The sequence below is a fragment of the Amblyraja radiata genome, chromosome 1 (assembly GCF_010909765.2).
Source record: "Amblyraja radiata isolate CabotCenter1 chromosome 1, sAmbRad1.1.pri, whole genome shotgun sequence".
Taxonomy (NCBI): Eukaryota; Metazoa; Chordata; class Chondrichthyes; order Rajiformes; family Rajidae; genus Amblyraja; species Amblyraja radiata.
The window spans coordinates 113,100,990-113,115,699 of record NC_045956.1 but is presented as its reverse complement, the minus strand read 5'-3'; positions in this window follow the sequence as shown (position 1 = coordinate 113,115,699).

Here is a 14,710-nt window from a genome sequence, read left to right as displayed (position 1 = left end):
TTCATCACAGTGTCTGTTCTGCATGATCATCGACATAGTGCGCATCGGCAGGTCTTTCAGTTGTATGGAGCATTTCAATAGAGCAGGAGATTTATTTGGGAGTCTTTTCAGCATTCAGTGTTGGTTTGTCATTTGCATTAGAAACACTGAGATTTTACATTTTCTCTGCCTCAGAGGAAATTTGGCAAACCAGATTGCCTTCTCTTATTGTCTTCTGATTATAACCTTGATGATTTTAAATTACCACAAGTGTTGAAGAGAATATTACTTCCACTTTTCTAACGTTCTGAGCATGCTGACCGGTTGCATTGTGGCTTGATACGGCAACCTGAGCTTCCAGGAGCGGAAAAGGCTGCATAAAGTTGTAAACACTGCGCAGTCCATCATTGGCTCTGACCTCCCTGCCATCGAGGGGATCTATCGCAGTCGCTGCCTCAAAAAGGCTGCCAGCATCATCAAGGACCCACACCATCCTGGCCATACACTCATCTCTCCATTGCCATCAGGTAGAAGGTACAGGAGCCTGAAATCTGCAGCATCCACGTTCAGGAACAGCTACTTCCCCACAGCCATCAGACTATTAAACACAACTTCAAACAAACTCTGAACTATAACAGCCTATTGCACTTTATCTGTTTATTTACATGTGTGTATATATACATTCTACAATATATGGACACACTGATCTGATCTGTATGCCTACAATATTCTGTTGTGCTGCAGCAAGCAAGAATTGCATTGTCCTATCTGGGACACATGACAATAAACTCTCTTGACTTGACTTGACTTATTTTGACAGTTGCAATATTCCTGCTGGAATAAACCGAAAACCGTGAAAACTCTAGACATCCCAGTTTAGCACAGTAAATTGAACACTGTCACTATGTCTAGATTTTATTCCTCCACCCCATTTTCTCTCCTTTTTTTGATGGGATTAGCACCTTGCTGAGATGGACTTTCATTGATGACACTTGTACTCCAATCTTGCCTGTCTTCAAATTCTGTCTTCAAAAATCATGCATATTTCAAGCAGGTCTCTTTGAAGATGCTTCCAATGCTAGTCTCTGATTCACATACATTGATATTTTCTTTTTAATGTGTAAAATGAAAGAAAATTAACTTGAAGACTAGAAAATTATTTTGAAGACCAGAAAATCAAGCAAAATAAGCTCATGAAATAACTGTAGATTTCCAAGAGCCATAAGATTTATAACATTCTGAGAATCTTTGGTATTGATGTGACAAAGTAATTTCACTTTTAAATTGGAGCACTGTGGAACACTTAATGGTGCTGCAATCATGCCAAAGTCTGCAGCCATATTGCCATACTCAATTGAGTGAAAGCTATTTCCAGTACTTAAAGTAAGGAAGCTTTTAGCAATCTGATACCATTAGTGCCGATCAAAATGGATCGCGGAGAGTTTCAAATTGTGTTTAAACAGAAGTTGCAGAGAGAAACAAAAAACGTAACCAGAGAGAACATGGAACTCTGATTCTGATATTTATTGTCTCAGTGTTCCAGCCTGTAGAAATCTCAGCAAAAGGATCCCTGACTGAACAAATTACTAACACATTCTCTGCATAAAATAATGAATCCAATGGAAATATGTGAATTTAAATTCCTTGTCATTATACATGTTTTAGGTGGCTCCCCATTTTATTCAGTGCCTTCTCATCAGACTTGGTTCAGTGGAGCAGACTATGGTGAAACAAAGAACTGCAGATGCTGGTTAATACCCAAAAGGACACAAATGCTGGAGTAACTCAGCAAGTCAGGCAGCTTCCCTGGAGAACATGGAAATGTGTTGTTTTGGATCGAGACCCTGCTTCAGATCAATTCTGCATTCTTTATTCTTGGATCCGAGGTCATATACAAATCCAACACCTGTGAAATCAGCATATATTGGAGCAGTACTGCTCTTTGTGGATGTTAGACAAAATGCTAGAGTAACTCGGCGGGACAGGTAGCATCTCTGGAGAGAAGGAATGGGTGACATTTCGAGTCGAGACCCTTCTTCAGACTTGTTGTGGATGTTGTCATTCAGACAGAACATTATACTGTAGCTACATTAACCTCTCTAATAGATGTAAAAGACCCTATGCACAATTAAATGAAAAGCAGAGGCCTCTCCCAGTGTCATAACCTCAGCTGATTACTTGTTGCAGAGTTTAATGTTCACCTGTCTGGGTTCTACCTGCCACGTTATTCGTTTTCAGCCTGACGACTGAGACGCTTTGCAAAATCAGCACTGTTAGATAACCAAGCCAGCAGTTGTGTTGCAAATTAAATCAGGGCATACATTATGGCTGAATGCCTGGTGCTCAAAATTAACAGCTGCCTGAACAGTGGCAGCCAAACATTGTCCCATGGAAGGGGGACAATTACAGTAGAAAATCATAGAAATCACATTGGATAGCACATTTCAAATATATGTCACTGGTAGCGATAAAAATAATGTAATATTAAAATTAGAATAAAAATTAAGCATAAAACTTTGGCATAAATCTAGTATGACAGCACACTGTTCTATCATGGGAAGGTGCATGTAACCCGAGGATCAGTAAGGGGCCATTAGCTTGAAGCACATTGCAATTAAAAACATATTCTGCAAAGACTCTGTCTATATTTCAGACAAATGAAATGTGTATCACTCTGTACTGGGTAAAAGACTAGGCTATTGATTATTGTGGCTGATTATGTCATCAGAACAATTCTACCAGGAAAATACTTATTGGAGGAAATGAGAAAGGACTAAGACAAATGTATTCTGAGTGAAGCAAGCTTCTGGAACAACATGATGGATCCTTACATGTGCATCGAAGAGCATCAAGCGAGTCAGGCAGCATCCTTGGTGACCCTAAAATATGCCACAAGCTACTGTATTAACTCAACCTTTTCTGGTTCTTACATCATTACACGATTTTTGGTTGCACATTAAGGATCTTGATCGAAGATCGACACAAAATGCTGGAGTAACTCAGCGGGACAGGCAGCATCTATGGAGAGAAAGAATGCGTGACGTTTCAGGACGAGACCTTTCTTCAGACTGGGCACTTTTCAGGACTCTCAAGGACACCTTACAGATTAAAACAAGCAAATTACAAACATATAAACAAAATGAAACAAAAAAGAAGTAGTAGGGACAGCACCAATACACAATTCAAAGAGAGAGCAGCGGCAGCTAGTCGCGCCAGCGTTTCACTCTCACTTCCGGCAGCCATCTTGGAAACAGAACAATCAAAAACACATTTTAACATGAACATCCACCACAGTGACTCCTACACATTCCTTACTGTGATGGAAGGCGAAATAAAGTTCAAGTCCTTCCCCTAGCTCTTCCTCGGTCGTGGGCCTTGAGCCCCCGTTGACAGGACGATCTTAACTCCTGTAGCCAGCGGCGATCGGGCCTTCCGCGTCGAGGCGATCCGCTCCCGCATTGAGGGAATGTCAGCTCCCCCGCGCCGGGCGATCGAACCTCGTGTCGGGGCTGGTCGAACCTTTCGCGACGTTGGAACTCCCGATTCGGCTTCACCCAAGACTGCGAGCCCTTAATGTTAAAGTTCATGGTGGGAGCAATCCCAGACAAGATACCATCCGATGTTAAGTCCACGCCCCGCGGTGGGGCTCACGACCGTCCGAGGAGGCTTCCAGCTCCATTGATGGTAGGCCGCAGAGCCCGGAGAATGTGATCCGAAAAATAATCACATCTCCGGCAAGGTAGGATCTTGAAAGAAAAGTTTCTCCCGATCCCCCTCCCCCACCCCGACACATAAAACAAACCGAAGAACATTAAAACAAACTTCTAACAAACTAAAAAATAACAAAAAGAGTGAAAAGACAAACAGACTGCAGGTAGGGCTGCCATCTCCCCGTTTACAATACGTTCGGTATTCTTGACTCTTGTAAATTCGGACAATGACATGATGTTACAGCTGGCCCCGGTGTCGATCTTTGCAACAGTAATGGTATTGTTGACACAACGTGAAACTTCAGGGTCAAGTTGCTTGTTAATGGAATCAACCAGGGAGTGTATGTTATGACTGTTATCTTCAGGCTCGGGGAGAGTAACGGAGGAGATGCTGGTAGCTATTGGTACTCGATATCAGAATCTTCATGTTTTAACAGGTGCACAGGCTGCCTTGGGAATGAGCGATTCCCACGGGGTTGACAGCATTTAGTGAAATGATTTCTTCTTTTACAAAAATGGCATACTTTTCCAAAGGCAAGGCACAGTTCGCGATCCGCCACAGTTAGAACACTTTTCAATAAATCTTTGGGATTGTCGAGATGATGTTTGGGACTGGCAGCACTGGTTGCGGTAGGAGGTGTCGGTAGCATCAATACGGTTTAGTGTGAGAGTCGGTGAGCTTACAATGTGACAAGCATGTTCGGCTCTGGCCAGGGTTAGTTCAGTATCACGGAGTAATTCATAACTGAGGATTCCACCTACCAGTTTGTCGCGGACGGGTTCATATCACGGATTTGCAAAACGGCAGCATGCAGCGATATGTTTTAGAGTGCTGATATAAGTCTCCATAGGCTCACCTTGTAGCTGATATTGAGGAAAATCAGAGGATCAGGTTTACGGAATGAGTTGGCTATAGCAACCCGAGAAAAGCGACAAAACGGGTGAAATAAAACATGGGAAATAAAATAAAATCCAATATACTTAAACGCGGAGTGGGTTGACCACATCTGACACTATATTGAGTATGGTCCTGGCATGTTGAGTATAGGTCCTTGCATGCGTTAATGCCAAGCAGAGTTGCAGTCGGAAAGCTCCACCGACGCAGAGGCTTCACCAGCCCTGACCCGGGGTCCAATCGCCAGCGCGGGGGAGCTGACATCTTCCTAATGCAGGAGCTTATCGCACCGAGGGCCCAAACACCTCCGGCTACGGGAGTCAAGATCGTCCCATCAACGGAGGGCTCGAGGCCCCCAACCACGGGAGAGCATAAAGGGGAAGAGATTTGAAAAAATGTTCGCCTTCCATCACAGTGAGGAATGTGGAGGTGTCACTGTGTTGGATGTTTATGTTAAAATTTATTTTGTGTGTTCCGTTGCTTATTATTTGTATGAATGACTTGGCAAATGTAATTCCTCGTATGTTGCAAAACATACTTAGCAAATAAAGTATTATTATGATTGATTGATTGATTGTGATTGTGATTGAGAAGTTGGGAGGTCATGTTGCAGTTATATAAGACATTGGTGAGGCCGCATTTAGAATATTGTGTTCAGTTCTGGCCACCATGCTAAAGGAAAATTGTTGTCAAGCTGGAAAGGGTGCAGAGAAAATTGGCAAGGATGTTCCCTGCTCTCGAGGGCCTGTGCTATAGGGAGAGGTTGAGCAGGCTGGGATTCTATTCCTTGGATTGCAGGAAAATGAGGGGCGATTTTATAGAGGTGTATAAAATCATGAGAGGAATAGATCGGATAGACGCAGTCTCTTTCCCAGAGTAGGGGAATCGAGACTGAGAGGATATAAGGGTAAAGTGAGGGTGGAAAGATTTAATAGGAATCTTTCACACAGGGAGTGGTGATTGTATAAACGAGCTGCCAGAGTAGATAGTTAAGGCAGGCACTATCGCAATGTATACGAAACATTTAGCAACAACATAGATAGGACGAGTTTAGAGGAATATGGGCCAAACGCATGCAGGTGGGACATGTTGGCTGGTGTGGACAAGTTTGTCTCAAGGGCCTGTTTCCACGCTGTCAGACTCTATGACTATACTTTGGATTGCATGGTAATTTTTGCACCATTCTGTTTTTATGAATCCATTGTTGTATTTATGATTGCCACATATATTAGTTACTCTTTGAGCTGTATGTGAACCAGGAATTTAATTTCACCCTGGTGCATTTGCCAATAAATTAAGCACAGAAATAAACATCAAAACCAAGCCTATCCACTGAAAAATTTCGGTAGAAAGTGCTGAGCAAACCTGAGTAGCCTGGAGTATTGGTGAAAATAGCACAGATATTGTGATATGTGACAGGCATAGTTGTGCTACTTGCACACTGTCCAGTTCTGTGTTGAATAAAAAGTAAACGTCAAAGACCAATCGATGATAAGCAATAGTAACTGCCCACATCTCATATGCTGAGTTGTTAGGATGTAATGTTTTTAGTAAACTGGCCTTTCTGCCACATCTGATGCAAAATTAATTGTTAGGCTGAAGATTGTGATACTGTATATTCGGAAACTGGCAAAAGAAACAAAAAAATAAGCAATGAGAGCAAACTGGTGAGTATAAAAACTTGTAAAGTAGGAGAGAGGTCAAAGTGAAATCGTTAAAGAATGAGGCTGGGAAAATAATTTTGGGGAAAAATGAAATGATAGAGCAATTAAACAGGTACTCTGCATTGGTCTTTGCGGCAGAAGAAGCTATGAGCATCCTAGTAATAGCTAAAAATGCAATGGGAGCAGTTAACCACCATTACTATCACTCAACAAAATAGTGAGGCAAACTAATGGTATTGAAGGCTGATGAATTGAGATATGATGATATGCATTCCAAAATAAAGTGACTCCAGAGATAGTGAATGTTGCGGTTGTAACCTTCCAAAAAAATATTTGTTTCCAGAGATGCACTGGAGAATTGGAAAATTGCCAATTTTACAGCCTCATTCATAAACATCGATGGAAGGCATAAACTTGTAGTGAGTTAGTCTCCCAACTGAGATTCGCCATCATTGCATTGCAGTTTTAATGGACGGTCCCCTTCTCTTGTAATTAGGTCCCCTTATTCGAGACTCTCCCAGAAGTGGAAACATTTCAATTTCGATAGGTTGACGGATACAAGGTAGGCTGAAAGGGCCTGTTTATGTGTTGTATGATTCTGGTTCTATCTACCTTGTCATACACCCTTAAGAGATTATTTGTTTTAATTATAACATTTCTCATTCTTCTGGACCCCAAAAGAGACCTAACTTTAATAAGCCGTTCATGATAGGACACACTTTTATCCCAGGAATTAGCCAAAAGGATTTCTCTGGACCCTTGTATACTTTCTTAAATAAGAGGAAAAAAGTTGTTCACAGCACTCTCGGTGCAGCCTCGCCAACACTCTGTACTGTTGTAACAATACTTTTCTATTTCTAAACTTCATCCTTTTGGCAATAAAAACCAATATGCCATTTGCTTTCTTAATAAAATGCATGCAAATGTTTTGTGTTTCATGCAGAATATCTTGATTCATCTTTATTTCATTCATTTGTGGTTTTTCTCCAGTTCTATAAATGTCTGTCTATTAATTCCCAAAATGCATGATCTGACACCTGGCATTAATCTCCATTTGCCAAGTTTTGTCCATTCGCTCAGCCCATCTCATCATGTTGCAGCATCCAAATATCCTCATTGCAGCATTCCAACACCTATTTTACAACATCAACAGGCTTGGATACTTGATGTCTGTTTTCATCGCTAGATGTCCCCCAAGATATGAGAAGCAGTTTACAATGCTAGTTTTGTACCATAAACCTCTACTGTCTGAGGGCTGTGTGGTGCAACAATGACAGATTGATAGAGGACAATAGACAATAGGTGTAGGAGTAGGCCATTCGCCCCTTCGAGCCAGCACTGCCATTTAATGTGATCATGGCTGATCATGCCCAATGAGTACTCCGTTCCTGCCTTCTCCTCGTATCCCCTGACTGCACTATCTTTAAGAGCCCTCTAGTTCTCACTTGAAAGTATCCAGTGAACCGCCCTCTGAGGCAGAAAATTCCACACTCCCAACTCTCTGTGTGAAAAAGTGTTTCCTCATCTCCGTTCTAAATGGCTTACCCCTTATTCTTAAACAGTGGCCCCTGGTTCTGGACTCGCCTAACATTCCTGCCTCTAATGTGTCCAAACCCTTAATAATCTTATATGTTTCAATAAGATTCCCTCTCATCCTTCTAAACTCCAGAGTATACAAGCCCAGCCGCTCCATTCTCTCAGCATATGACAGTCATGGAGATGTGATTGAAGGACTATACACTTGAATGTCTCAGTGAAAGCCTTGATGATGACTTTGAATTCATTCTCCGAGTGTGCACATGAGAGTGTTGCCTGCCTCTTGCGTCTCAACTACGAGGATTGGATAACTTTGGTTCTGGAGTGCAAAATTGCCATAGATTAAACAGTTATCCATTAGTTCTGAAGACCTTGCATCAGTTTGTTTGAAGTTTGTTGGAGATTAAATATAACATTGCAGCAAAAAAGATTGACAAAAATGTTACAGCTACGAAGCAGCCTCGTTTGATACTGATCATTACTGAAAATTGAAAGCCATAGACCTATTGATCAGTATCATGTCTTGCATGCCATATTGGAAGAACAGTAAAACAGAGACAAATGTCTGTGGTGAGTTGAATTTGATGTACCATAGATACTATGATCATACTAGTAACTTTTCTTGAAGATGGTCGTGATTACAGCTTCTCTGAGATCCCCTGAAATATCCTTTTCATCCCAGTTGTGGGTGATAAGGCTGTGGATTTGTGACTGAAACTCCTCATCATTTAGTGTTGGGATTTAAGCCACATGTTTGTAGTGGATTAGCTCCTCAAACTCTGCCATTCTTATCAAACCAGTCGTGATTCTTGTTGGTAGAGAAGTCCTTCTTCATAGTTGCCAATTATGCCAGACCCTTCAGGCACGCAAAAGCAATGCACATGTTGTGGCTCCTATAAGCTAAGAGTTGACAGGTTCTTTGTGAGGTGCTGTTTGAAAAGAACTAGCTTTGTAGGGTTCTTTGGAGTTTTGACATAGCTCTTCTTATGGACACACATTAGTTGAATCTGATGTTTTGTTGCCAGTTTGACAAGGATAATAGAGGGTATTAGACAGCAGTTAGTGCAGCAATCACTGGTGCCTGTCACGACAGGGGTGATTGGATATGTTTGCAATCCCACATTCAGACAATATGATCTAACAGGAGCCAGAGCTTGGAGCTAGTGTTTTGACATGACATCTTGTACTTGTCTCACTGACAAAAGAGGGTGTTCATTATTGTGAGGTCATATTCCCAGAATTTTTGTCAAGAAATGGACCTTGATGAATTTAGCTTCACTATTTCCTGCTCACGAATCACATTTTGCTTGAGAGGTTTGTTACTTTCCACCCTCTTGTCAAAGCATTCCAGAAGAATTAGTTGGAAAACCAGTTTGTCTCCATTTTGAGATGTGGAGCAGGCATTTTTCAATGTTATAGTCGGTCTGCTTTGGCCTAATGCAATATTTTAGGTGTATGACTGTAGTGATACAGCGTAAAAATAGGCCCTTTGGTCCATCGAGTCCGACCAGTGATCATCCCATATACTAGCGCCTTGAGTATTAGAAAGGCGCTATATAGATCCCATACATTATTATTATTATTATATACTAGCACAATCCTACACACCAGGGACAATCGTACAATTTACAGAAGCCAATTAACCTGCAGACCTGTACATCTTTGGAATGTGGGAGGAAACCAGAGCACTCGCAGAAAACCCACAGGTAAAATGTACAAACTCCACACAGACAGCACCCATAGTCAGGATTGAACCCGGGTCTCGAGCTCTGTAAGGCAGCAATTCTACTGCTGTGTGACTGTGCTGCACTATGCATAGATAGGTATCGCTTATTTGTTCTGTGTTTGAATGAGATGCTGAACTAGTTCATTTTTGATGGGAATGTTTGTTCCATGAAGGTGGTATTCTTTCGCCAGGTGTCCCGAACTACCATAATGTGAAGGTATTCCAGTCTTTCATTATTCTATTTGTGCATGAAGGTTCTGACATTTCAAATCCCAATCATTATGTAGGGTGCAGTTGCCTGTGTATGATTTCATTTAATATAGGATAGCTCTTGCACATACGTGGGCTTCACAGGCAAATTGAACTAATACCGATGGCACATGTTGGTTGGTGTGGGTAACTCGGGCAAAAGGCCTGTCTTCATGCTATCCGACTATGACTATTAGCGGCAGGCAGAGAAGATTCACTGTGATGATACCAGGTGTGAAGGAATTGTCTAATATAAAATAAAGGTTGGAAAGGTTGAGACTATACTCGTTGGAGTTTGGAAGAATGAGGGAGGATTTTTAAGTTCTTGGGTGTTCACAGGCTAAACACAGGTTAAGGGGGGGACTTGATAGAGGTTTTTAAAATGATGAGAGGGATAGACAGAGTTGACGTGGAAAAGCTTTTCCCACTGAGAGTAGGGAAGATTCAAACAAGGGGACATGACTTGAGAATTAAGGGACTGAAGTTTAGGGGTAACATGAGGGGGAACTTCTTTACTCAGAGAGTGGTAGCTGTGTGGAATGAGCTTCCAGTGAAGGTGGTGGAGGCAGGTTCGTTTTTATCATTTAAAAATAAATTGGATAGTTATATGGATGGGAAAGGAATGGAGGGTTATGGTCTGAGCGCAGGTATATGGGACTAGGGGAGATTATGTGTTCGGCACGGACTAGAGGGGTCGAGATGGCCTGTTTCCGTGTTGTAATTGTTATATGTTATATTATATGGTTATACTGGGAATATGATTTCCCTCATTAGGAGAGTCTGGCACCAGAGGGCATGGTCTCAAGAATAGATGGCAGAGTCTCAAAATGAGGTGTGCCCATTATAGCCTGGAAGATTGAAAACTGTTGTGAGTTTTTGAAATTCCTTGTCCCAGAAAGCTGTGGAGGCAGAAAAATATTAAAAACAGAGTTTGATATTTAATCAATAAGGGGAATCAAGGGTTATCAGGAGAGCACAGGCAGGTAGATGAGGAAAGTTAGATCACCAATGATCTTTTAGGATGATGGTAGACACTAAAAGCTGGAGTAACTCAGCAGGACAGGCAGCATCTCTGGAGAGAAGGAATGGGTGATGTTTTGGGTCGAGACCCTTCTGCAGACTGGATGAAGTGTGAAATGTCCAGTGCAAGGAGGCTCAAGGCAACTCATGAGGAACACCAGGTGCATGATATTGGTTGGCTAATTATTAGTGTCATATGTACAATGAAAGACTTTATATCAGACAAATCATACCAAGCATAAATACTGTTTGTAAAGGTGACACAAGAGAGAAAAATAAACAGAACACAGAGTATAGTGTTACTGATGCTCTAGTATAGTGTTACAGCTTCCAAGCAGCCTGAGAATTAAGATTTAACAGAGTAGAATGATTGTAATGGATGTAAGGAGAGGATCTGTTAGGGACACCTCACAAAGAGTTGCTGCACTCCATCAGTGATTAATGGTGACATATTAAAAGAAAAAGACACAAAGTGCTGGAGTGCTGATGGCTTGCTGGGTACCGATTGCTTGATCATCTAAATAACCAACTTATCCCTACTTGCTGCGTTATGCTCATCACGCAGTTCTCTGTCCTTGCTAAAGGCAGGGATCAAGAGCTTCTGTGCATGCATGTCTGGAGCCAGGGATCAGGAAGGTGTTGGGCCTGTTGCCAGATCGGGGAACCTACAGGGACTGGGACTTGGAGACAGGGTTAACTGTGTAACCAGAATCATAGATGGAAACGTTGCTCAGTATGTGACCGGGCTTGAGAGCTGACAGTGGAATGTCGCTCGCAATGTGGGGAATAGGTTGACGAGAAGCCAAGAGTGAGGCAGTGGGCAAGAGCTCCTGCACCTGAGCCCACAAGTGACTGTATAAGCAAGTGGCACAAGCTGGGCAGGATCCATGCAGACACTATGTGCCAGCTAATGCCTAATCCACGTTCTCCAGAAATGCTGCCTGATCCACAAATTCTCTCAAGCTCTCAACCCCTGTAACATACTGAGCACCATTTCCATCTGTGGGTCTCATCCCACAGCTAACAGGGCGGCACGTTGGCACAGCGGTAGAGTTGCTGCCTTACAGTGCTTGCAGCACCAGAAACCCGGGTTCGATCCCGACTACGGGTGCGTTCTGTGCGGAGTTTATACGTTTTCCCCGTGACTGCGTAGGTTTTCTCCGAGATCTTCAGTTTCCTCCCATACTCCAAAGATGTACAGGTTTGTAGGTTAATTGGATTTGGTTTGCATACTTGGTATAAGTGTAAATTGTCCCTAGTAGGTGTAGGCTTGTGTTAATTTACGGGTATCACTGGTCGGTGTGGACTCAGTGGGCCAAAGGGCCTGTTTCCGCGCTGTTTTTTCTAAACTGAACTAAATATCTCAAACACCCAGCCCCTGCAAGTTCCCAGATCTGGCAACAGACCCAACCACCTTCCTGATCTCTAGCCATGCATGCACTGGTGCTCTAGATCCCTGCCATTAGTATGGACAGATAACTGGCTGATGAGCAAAGAGCAGCAAGTAGGGATGACAGGGTTATTCAGATGATCAAGCAATCTGTAACCAGTAAGGCATCACAAAGGTGATTGCTCAAACCATAGAGTGGCCAAGTTTTAATGTTATAAAAGTCAGTGGGAAGCAAGCTATGAGGTTAATGTAAATAGTTTAAAGTGTGATATTGAAAGGTTAAGTCAATGAACAACAAATTGCCAAAAGGAATATAATGCAATAAAATGTGAAATGTATTCACTTTGCAACATGGAATGATAAAATAGATTATTATTTAAATCGAGAAAGATTGCAGAAAGCTGCAGCAAGTGCAGCCATACAGAAAGCTAGCATACAGGTGCAGTCAGTTGCAAGGAAGGCTAATGGAATGCTGACATTTATTTCAAGGCCGTTAGATTGTAAAAGTAGAGAAGTCTTACTATACAAGGTGCTAATTAGGCAACATCAAGAGTACTCTCAACAGTTTAGGTAATCATATTTAAGAAAATATATATTATCATTACAGGTACAATCACAATGTTCGAGAAACATTTAAACCAACACATGGATAGGATAGATTTAGAGGGATTATCGAAGATGTAACAGCTGGAGTATTGTGTGCAGATTTGGTCCAATTTGAGGAAAGATATTCTTGCTTTTGAGGGAGTGCAGCGTAGGTTCACGCGGTTAATTCCTGGGATGGCGGGACTGTCATATGAAAGAATGGGTCAACTGGGCTTGTATTCACTGTAATTTAGAAGGTTGAGAGGGGATCTTATAGAAACATATTAAATTATTAAGGGATTCACGCTAGATGCAGGAAACATGTTCCCGATGTTGGGGGAGTCCAGAACCAGGGGCCACAGTTTAAGAATAAGGGGTAGACCATTTAGAACTGAGATGAGGAAAAACATTTTCACACAGAGAGTTGTGAATTTGTGGAATTCTCTGCCTCAGAAGGCAATGGAGGCTGATTCACTGGATGCATTCAAGAGAGCTCTTAGGCCTAGCGGAATCAAGTGGTATGGGTAGAAGGCAGTAACGGGGTACTGATTGTGGATAATCAGCCATGATCACATTGAATGGCTCAAAGGGCCGAATGGCCTACTCCTGCACCTATTGTCTATGTATCCATGGATCTATAATTTGGGGGCAAACAGAGGCAAATGGAACTAGTTTAGATGGGGCATATTGGTTGTTATGGGCAATTTGGGCCAAAAGGCCTGTTTCCATGCTATATGACTATGACTATAAGAGGCAGTCAGAGAAGATTCACTGTGATAATCCCAGGTGTGAAGAGATTGTCTTATATAAAATAAAGGTTGAAAAGGTTGGGTCAAAACTCATTGGAGTTTGGAAGAATGAGGGAGGATTTTAAAGTTCGGGGGGCTTCACAGGCTAAATGCTGGGAATATGATTTCCCTCATAACAAGAGTCTGGCACCAGAGGGCATAGTCTCAGGAATAGATGACAACGTCTCAAAATAAGGTGTGCCCATTAAAGCCTGAAAGATTGAAAAGTGTTGTGAATTTTTGAAATTCCTTGCCCCCAGAAACCTGTGGAGGTGGACAAACATTCAAAATAGATTTTGATATTTAATCAATAAGGGGAATCAACAGTTATGAGGAGAGCACAGGCAGGTTGATGAAGAAAGTTAGATCAACAATGATCTTATTGGATGATGGAGCTGGATAATGGAGCCAAATGTCCATCTCCTGTTTCTTACGTTCTGCTGGAAGCTTAAGATCACTCTAATGAGGCAGCCCCATGATTTGTTACTGACCACTGACCATTTTGGGTTTGAAGTTTGCTTTTCCTGCCATGGTGACATCACAGATGCAGAAATGGACAATCATTTTGTCCGATTGTGACTATGTTAATGACAAAGCATTCAGACAAAATATTATTGCAGATGTCCTATTGAAACGCTCCAAGGTAGAAACAACAAACACAGGGAACAAAGCTATTTCTGCACAGGCAGCAGATGATGATTTATCTATTACCATAGTTAAAGTAACAAGAGCTAAGCATAACATTTACGTATTTTGACAGGTTCAAGCATAGGTCTGAATGAAAACATTATCGGATAAGTTGCTTTCAAATTAAGATAATATAATATTTGAGCATGTGACAGTGGCACTGAGGGAATGGTGAAGGAAGATGTCCATGTAGTTTAGAAGAAATTGGAGGACAAACTTTTTCATTCAACAGGCTGTTAGAATATGGAATTCAGTGCTTAAGGGGCGAATGGAGCCATGTACTCTCACAATATGTAAGTAGTATCTAGATGAGTGCATGAACCGCTCTGGCAAAGGAGGCCATGGACCAAGTGCTGTGATTAGTGGGGTAAGGTCTTGATGCTCAGCATGGACATTCTGTGCAATATGACTCCAGATCATCTGATTGTAGTGAATAGGTAGTGGGTTTGTCTCCTTTTCCACATTAATTGGTGAAAAAAGA